We start from the raw sequence: 9,469 nt of genomic DNA, 5'->3' as shown, positions 1-9,469 counted from the left end.
TTACTTTTCTTTTGCTAAATGGTTGTCTCTAAATTTGGTTCTGACGTAATTTACGAATTAACTTACGTAACGAACTTCTATATTCGTATATTTTTCTTCTGGAAAAAATACAAAGTTGCAGATTTTTGCAGATATGAGCTTGAAACCAATGTTATAGGGTTTTCTGATACGCTGAATCTGACGGTGTGATATTTATTAAAATTCTTTCACTTTTAGGGGATGTTTCCCCCCTCTTTAAGAAATCAGGTAAATTTTCTCAGGCTCGTAGCCTTTGATGAGTAGGCTAATACTAAACTTAATAAAATTCATATATTTAGAATCAGCATTATAAGCCCATTCTTTTGATACATTTATTGACATCAAAGTTCCGTTTTTAAAAGTTTCGATTGCTATTGAGCCGTATCGCTTATTTTTCTTATTGTTTTTTTTTATTACGTATATATTATTGCGTATATGATGGGTTTTCCCCTTAGTCAATACCACACTCTTTACGTTAAAAGTAAAAAAAAATTTAATTCACAAACCCCTGAATCACAAAGGCCGTTTAATTAAAATAGATAGCTCTTTTGAAAGCACTAAAAAAACTGTAGCGTAAAGAGTGAGGCATTGACTTGGGGGAGAGCCCCCTCATATACCTAATAATTTCTGTTTATTTTAAGTTTTAATGTTGCTCTTTACTTTCAGTTGAAAAAACTTGTTTTTTTAATTTAATTTCTGATCGTTTTTTAAATAATGCTAGAAAATACGGCGCCCCCTTCATAGAAATGTCCCTTACCCCAAAAGAAACACCCTCCACGGAAAGATTTTCCCAAGTTACCCCCTCCGCCAGCCCCCCCACCGGAAAAAAAATTCTTCCTGAAAATGTCTGTATACTTCCCAATAACCAATACAATATGTTAGCAATGGGCAAAGTTCATAACTTGCAGCCCTTCCCCTGGGAACTGTGGGGGATTAAGTCATCGTAAAAGACATATTTATTAGATTTTAGACTATGCTGAACAAAATGTCTATCTCAAAATTTTAATTGGGTGACTTTGAGAAAAAATGAGCGTGGGAGGGGGCCTAGTTACCCTCCATTTTTTTGGTCGATTAAAAAGGGCACTAGAACTTTTAATTTCCGTTCCAATGAACCCTCTTACGATATTCTAGGACCACTGGGTCAATACGATTACCCCTGGGAAAAAAACAAAAACGAAACAAATAAACACGCACCCGTGATCTTTCTTCTGGCAAAAAATAAAAAATTCCACATTTTTGTAGATAGGAGCTTGAAACCTCTTCAGTAGGATTCTCTAATACGCTGAATATGATGGTGTGAATTTCATTAAGGTTCTATAGCTTTTGGGGGGTCTTTCCCCCTTTTTTCGAAAATCAGCCAAATTTTCTCAGGCGCGTAACTTTTGATGGGTAAGATTAATATTGATGAAACTTATATATTTGTAATCAGAATTAAAATCCGATTCTTCTGATGTATCTATTGGTATCAAAATTCCGTTTTTTAGAGTTTCTGTTACCATTGAGCCGGGTCGCTCCTTACTTACAGTTCGTTACCACGAACTGTTTGACTATAATCTGAAAAATAAATCACAAAAGCTACAAATGGCTTACGATTAATCAATGAAAAGAAAGAACGGCAAATATGTAAAAGAAAAAGTTGAAAATAAAGATTCTACCGTGCTATTTAAAGATATTTTGTCTTTCTTATAGTTTTATTATCCAATTATTGCTGCTGTTTGTGAAGGAAGAGTGGAAGTGTCAATTAATTCGGATGCTAGAAAATACTTATCCATTTCGACTCTAAAGTTTTAGCGGATGATATTTGTGATCGTTCTCCATGATGATTGTTAACTTATGTTAGAAAAGAAACGCATTGCAGTTCGAAGCGAACCGTCGCAATATGAAGACCAATAGACATCACAATCGTCAGACGGAAAATAACAACCATAGCTTTAAATTTAAATTGAAGTTGTATGTTTGCAAGGTGAAGAATCTTTATGAGTCCTGTGGCTTTTTACTGTCCAAAAAGTTTTAACAGTTCTTTAGAAAGTGTTTACAGATAGATGCTATAATGAAGACCGTCAATTCATTATTACCCTTAAATTTATCAAGGAGGCACACTTGTGCCTCTATAAAGAGGCGACCCACCACAATGTTTAGCGATTTCCGGTCCTAGCGGTCGCAGAGAGACAGTGGTGATCGCAATTTGTAGCCCAAGCTCCAACTAAGAAACGTGAAAAATTTCACCCCCCTCCGACTTTATCTTCATGGGTAAAAGTGGGTCGGAAGTTTCGACCCTCCGACCACAGCCCCCCTTTAACGTTGTCCGATTAGGCTGAAATTTAGAGGTGAAGCTTTTCTAGGGCCCGGAAACTTATCCTCGAAATTTCAGCTCAATCCGATCACTCCTTCCAAAAACCAGATATAGCCACTTAAAGTTCATTTCTTTTTTTTATTAGCCACGCCTACAGGCCACAGTTGGCAACGGATCCGGGTGAATGAGGATTCATTCGAAGTGGAATTCGACCTGTTAGGGCCTTTTGATATTTTCAGACCGAAAAAATTATCCCCCGAATTTATATTTACGAAAAACCTCGTTTTCCTATAAGAGCCCATGTTAAATTTTCCCACCACAGCCCCCCTTTAACGTTGTCTGATCGGCTGAAATTTAGAGGATAAGCTTTCCTGGGGCCTAGAAGCTTATCCTTGAAATTTCCGCTCAATCCGATCACTCCTTCCCTGTTTTCCAAAAACCAAATATCAAGTTTTGTAGGGAATTGTTTGCGTCAAAAACACTTCGCACAGAATAAAAATAATGTAAGGTTTCTTTGGTACAGTGGTCACTACTCCTTACTGTCAGGTGGAGGACCAGGGTTTGATTCCTCATTAGAGAAATCTTTTTACATATTGAATTTAAAGTTTAAAAAAGAAGCTCAGTTTCTTTTTTAAATCCAATCTATTAAATCCTTCGGCTCAACAGGCGTCTCCAGAAGATCTCTTTAAAGAGGCAAAAGTGTGCCTCCTTAATCTTAAAGAGCGGGGGGCTTGGGGGGTGGTAGCCCCCCAACTCTAACTCCTGACATGATCAGCTAACAGTTAGTCAAGCAATAATAAGTAATAAACTGTACAAAAATGTGCAGAAATTATTTGAAAAAAAATACGTTTTCTACAGAGTTAAAGAGGCTGAGTCAAAAGTTCGAACCTTAAAACGTACAGGAATTAGGAGGTACAGTTGGGGGGCTGCCGCCCCCAAACCCCCGCTTTGGCAGCCTTTAAATACTTTTTTTTAACTGAAAGTAAGGAGCGACATTAAAACTTAAAACGAACAGAAATTATTCCGTAAATGAAAGGGGCTGTGCCCTCCTCAACGCCTCGCTCTTTACGCTAAAGTTTGACTTTCTTACAACTCTTTTTTTTAACAATAAAAACTTTAGCGTAAAGAGCGAGGCGTTGAGGAGGGCACAGCCCCTTTCATATACGGAATAATTTCTGCTCGTTTTAAGTTTTAATGTCGCTCCTTACTTTCAGTTAAAAAAAATTTTTATTTAAAGGCTGCGAAAAAGGAGGGTTTGGGGGGCGGCAGTCCCCCAACTCTACCTCCTAATTCCTGTACGTTTTAAGGTCCGAACTTTTGACTCAGCCTCTTTAACTCTTTAGAAAACGTAGTTTTTTTCAAATAATAGTATTTAGAGTCTGAGGAAATCTTTTTACAAGCTCCTTTTTGCAAGCTCTGTTGTGCATTATAATTTATATTTTGAATCTCAGAAAAGATAATTTCGATGCACTTGAAGAAGGATTATATGCTTTTTCTTCTCTAAACTAAATTGGCTATTTTTAGAATTTAAATGGCCAGAACTAAAGTCAGCTCTTCGATATCTCTGTCGGGTCTTCTTTCATCTATAATCGGAGCAACAGGATACTAATTCCCGTGGTCACGAAAATCAATATTGGAGAATAAATAAAATTTCAGCGTATCCACATAGGAAGGATTCAGGTGGGATAAGTCCTTGCTAAAACTGTTATGCCAGGAAAGCAAGAGTCAATAGTAAACATGGAAAAAACTGATATCAAATACATTTTTTTTGCACCCCCTGCACCCCCCCCCCAAGGCCCAAAAATGAATAGTCAAAAGAATTAAAAATAAATTTTCATGAATTATGGTTTTTGTAACCAGATTAAAGGTGGAAACATTGTCCAGAGGCCCCACCCCTTGAAACCAAAATAAAAGACTTGTCAGAATAAAATAAGGATTTAATTGGTTCAGTTTCCAAGGAGCACACAGACCGCCCTATATAATAGCCAATACTATAATACCCTTTTTCATTTATTAATTTAAAAAACTTTTTCCACAAATTGAGTTTTTCAAAGAAAAGTAAAGAACTCCATTAAACAAAAAATTAGCAAAAATAAAATAAGATAATCTACCAAGCGTGAAACTACCCCTAGTCAGCATCAATAAATGAATGAAACCCAAAAAGAACAGAAATTACAATAAAGTTGGTCGCAAAAAAAGTTGGGCGCAAAACCCCTATGCCTTCCCAAGGCCAGAACAAAATTTGCACTTCACTGAAAAATTATAAATGTTTTTACTATTATAACTTTAATAAATCAAATAATATAAACATTTTGAATTCTAAAAATCAGTTTATGTGTATTAAACTGACAATGCACATTCATTTGTATTTTTTCAGTAAAGTGCAAATTTTGTTCTGGCCTTGGGAAGGCATAGGGGTTTCGTGCCCAACTTATGTTAATTTCTGCTCGTTTTGAGTTTGACTCGGTTAATTATTGTAATTTCTGTTTGTTTTGGGTTTAATTTATTTATCGATGCTTATTTGTGGCAGTTTCACGCTTGGTATATTATTTTATTTTTGCTAATTTTTTGTCTAATGGAGTACTTTACTTTTGTTTCAAAAGCTTATTTTGGAAAAAAGTTTTTTTTAATTAATTTCTGTTTGTTTTATATTGACTTAGTCTTTTCAGGGAAAAAGAAATAATACTTTAAATCTTTTCGTTTTTTAAGACTATAGTTTGGCCTGCAAAATTTTGATTGGATGTGTCTTGGAAAATGGTGTGCGTGAGAGGAGTCGCTTTCCAATCACTTTCAACTATTAAAAAGGCACTAGCCATTTCAATTTCCAATTGAATGAGCTCTTTCGATGTTTCTACGACAAGGTTTTCATTAAAAACTTTATATGCCCCAGGGCATAACTTACAACCCTTGCCCTGAAGGCTGTTGGGGGAGGTGTTGTCATCCTTAAAGACCCAATTTCCAAAACTTTCAACTACATTGAGTAAAAGGGCTATCTAAAGATTTGGATTCGATGTGTTTGGGGAAAATGTGGGCGTGAGAGGGGGTTTAGTTGCCCTCAAATCACTTTCGACTATTAAAAAGGGTACTATCTCTTTGAATTTCAAATCGAATGAGGCCTTTTTCAAGTTTCTACGACAAAGATTTCAATAAAAACCTTATATGCCTCTAGTGCATAACTTATAATCTTTGCCCTGAGGGTTATGGGGGAGAATCCTCCTCAAAAATACATTTTCTATCTAGAAATCAACTACGCTAAACAAAATGGCTATCTAAAAATTTTTATTGGATGTGTTTGAAGAAAAGGTGGGCGTGAGAGGGGATGGTTGCCCTCCAATCACTTTCGACTATTAAAAAGGGTACTATCCCTTTGAATTTCATATCGAATGAGCCCTTTTTCAAGTTTCTATGACAAAGATTTCAATAAAAACTTTATATGCCTCCAGGGCATAACTTATAATCCTTGCCCTGAGGGTTGTGGGGAGTGTCCTTCTCAAAATTATATTTTCTATCTGGAAATCAACTACGCTGAACAAAAAGGCTATCTCCGAATTTTGATTGGATGTGTTTGGGGGATGATGGGCGGGAGAGGGGGTTATTCGCCCTCCAATCACTTTCGACTATTATAAAGGGCACTAGCCATTTGAATTTCCAATAGAATGAGCTTTTTTAGAGGTTTCTAAGACAAGGTCTTCTTTTAAAACCTTATATGCCACCAGGGTAGAACTTAAAACCCTTGCCCTGAGGGCTGTGGGGGAGTGTCCTCCTTAAAAACATATTTTCTATCTGGAAATCAACTACATTGAACAAAATGGCAATTTCAAAATTTTGATCGGATGTGTTTGGGGAAATGATGGGCATGGGGGGGGCTAGTGTCCCTCCAATCTGTTTTGACTATTAAAAAGGGCTCTAGCCCTTAGAATTTCCAATCGAATGAGCCGTTTTTGCAGTTTTTACCACAACGCCTTCTACAAAAACATTATATGCCCCCAGGGCATAACTTAAGACCCTTGTCCTGAGGGTAGTGGGGGAGTGTCCTCCTCAAAAACATATTTTATATCTGGAAATCAACTACGCTGAACAAAACGGCTATCTCAAAATTTTGATTGGATATGTTTTTAGGAATGATGGGCGTGGGGAGGGCTAGTTGCCCTCCAATAACTTTCGACTATTAAAAAGGGCAATAGAACTCTCAATTTCCAATCGAATGAGCCCCTTTTGAAGTTTCTACGACAACCCATTCCATATGAAGTGCCCTGCTCTAAAGGATTAAAAAATAATACATAGTACATTGTGCCAACATCGTTCTTATAGGCCCTCAGTGCACAACTTAAAACCCTCGCCCCGAGGTTTATGGGGGAGTACCCTCCTCAAAAATATATTTATCTTTCGGAAAATCAACTACATTGAACAAAATGACTAAATCAAAATTTTGATTGGATGTGTTTGGGTTAATGATGAGCGAGGGGGGGGCTAGTGGCCCTCCAATCACTTTCGCCTCTTAAAAAGGGCACTAGCCACTCCAATTTCCAATCGAATGACCCGTTTTCGAAGTTTCTACGACAATGCCATCTATAAAAACCTTATATGCCCCCAGGGCATAACTTAAAACCCTAGCCCTAAGGGCTGTGGGGGAGTATCCTGCTCAAAAAAATATTTTCTATCTGGAAATCAACCACGCTGAACAAAATGGCTACCTCGAAATTATGATTTGTATCTTTGGGGGAATGATGGGCGTGGGGGGGGGCTAGTTGCCCTCTAATCACTTTCAACTATTGAAAAGGGTACTGGCCCATCGAATTTCCTATTAAATGATCCTGTTTTGAAGTTTCTTCGACAAAGCCTTCTATAAAAACCTTATATGCCCAAAGGACATACCTTAAAACCCTTGCCCCGAGGGTTGTGGGGGAGTGTCCTCCTCAAAAAAGAAATTTTCTATCTGGACTTCAACTACGCTGAATAAAAGTGCTATCTCAAAATTTTGATTGGATGTGTTTAGGGAAAAGGTGGGCGTGAGAGGGGGTAGTTGCCCTCCAATCACTTTCGACTATTAAAAAGGGTACTATCCCTTTAAACTTCAAATCGAATGAGCCCTTTTTCAAGTTTCTATAACAAAGATTTCAATAAAAACCTTATATGCCTCCAGGGCATAACTTACAATCCTTGCCCTGAGGGTTGTGCGGGAGTGTCCACCTCAAAATTATATTTTCTATCTGGAAATCAACATAGCCCCCTCCCCTGGGTGGGGGAGGGGGCTATTTGCCCTTCAATCACTTTCGACTATTAAAAAGGGCACTAGCCCTTTGAATATCCAATCGAATGAGCTTTTTTAGAAAAGTTTCTACGACAAGGCCTTCTTTAAAAACCTTAAAATCCATGCATAAATTAAAATCCTTGCCCTGAGGGCTGGGGGGGAGTGTCCTCAAAAACATATTTTCCAGCCGGAAATTTACTACGCTGAACAAAATGGCCATGTCAAAATTTTGATTGGATGTGTTTGGGGATATGATGGGCGTAGGGGGAGGCTAGTGTCCCTCCAATCACTTTCGACTATTAAAAATAGCACTAGCCCTTTGAATTTCCAATCGAATGAGCCGTCTATGAAGGTTTTACGACAACGCCTTCTATAAAAACCTTATATGCCCCCAGAGCATAACTTTAGACCCTTGCCCTGAGCGTAGTGGGGGAGTGTCCTCCCCAAAAACACATTTTCTATCTGGAAATCAACTACGCTGAACAAATGGCTATCTAAAAATTTTGATTAGATGTGTTTGGGACCATAATGGGCATGGGGGGGGTGGCTCGTTGCCCTCCAATCACTTTCAACTATTAAGAAGGGTACTAACCCTTTGAAGTTTCAGTCGAATGAGCCTGTTTTTAAGATTCTACGACAACGCCTTCTATAAAAACCTTATATGCCCCCAGGGCATAACTTAAAACCCTTGTCCTGAGGGTTGTGGGGGAGTGTCCTTCTGAAAAACATATTTTCTATCTGGAAATCAACTACGCTGAACAAAATGGCTATCTCAAAATTTTGATTGGATGTGTTTCGAGGAATGATGGGCGTGGGGGGGGTAGTTGCCCTCCAATCACTTTCGACTATTAGAAAGGGCAATAGAACTCACAATTTCCAATCCAATTAGCCCCTCTTGAGGTTTCTACGACGACCCCTTCCATATGAAGTGCCTTTCTCTAAAGGGAAAAAATAATACATAGTACATTGTGCCAACATCGTTCTTATATGCCCTCAGGGCATAACTTAAAACCCTTGCCCCGAGGGTTGTGGGGGAGTATCCTCCTCAAAAACATATTTATCTATCGGGAAATCAACAACGCTGAGCAAAATTGCTATCTCAAAATTTTGATTGGATGTGTTTGGGGGAATGATGGGCGGGGGGGGGGATAGTTGCTCTCCAATCATTTTTGACTCTTAAAAATGGCACTAGCCACTCTAATTTCCAATCAAATGAGCCCTTTTCGAAGTTTCTACGACAACACCTTCTATAAAAACCTTACATGCCCCCAGGGCATAGCTTAAAACCCTTGCCCTAAAGGTTGTGGGGGAGTGTCCTGCTCAAAAACATAATTTCTATCTGGAAATCAACGACGCTGAACAAAATGGCTCTCTCAAAATTTTGACTGGATGTCTTTGGGGGAATGATGGGCGTGGGGAGGGGGGCTAGTTGCCCTCTAATCACTTTCGACTATTAAAAAGGGTACTAGCCCTTCGAATTTCCTATCGAATGAGCCTGTTTTGAAGTTTCTGCTACAACGCCTTCTATAAAAATCTTATATGCCCCAGGGCATAATTTAAGACCCTTGGCCTGAGGGTAGTGGGGGAGTGTCCTCCCCAAAAACACATTTTTTATCTGGAAATCAGCTACGCTGAACAAAATGGCTATCTCAAAATTTTGATTAGATGTGTTTTGGGGGGGGGGGGAAATGGGCATAGCAGCCTAAGTAAAGAACGATGTGGCCACAATGTGTTTTTTTTCTTCTTTCTTCGACAGGCACTTCGTATTGAAGGAGTTGTCGTAGAAACTTCAAAAATGGCTCATTTGATTTGAAATTGGTGTGGCTAGTACCCTTTCTAATAGTCGAAAGTGATTGGAGGGCAACTAGCCCCCCTCCCCCCACGCCCAACATTCCCCCAAACACATC

Source organism: Artemia sp. Qi Xiang Cuo, chromosome 18, assembly GCF_049724085.1.
Source record: "Artemia sp. Qi Xiang Cuo chromosome 18, ASM4972408v1, whole genome shotgun sequence".
NCBI lineage: Eukaryota > Metazoa > Arthropoda > Branchiopoda > Anostraca > Artemiidae > Artemia > Artemia sp. Qi Xiang Cuo.
The sequence above is the reverse complement of the archived record's forward strand: the minus strand, read 5'-3'. Positions refer to the sequence as shown.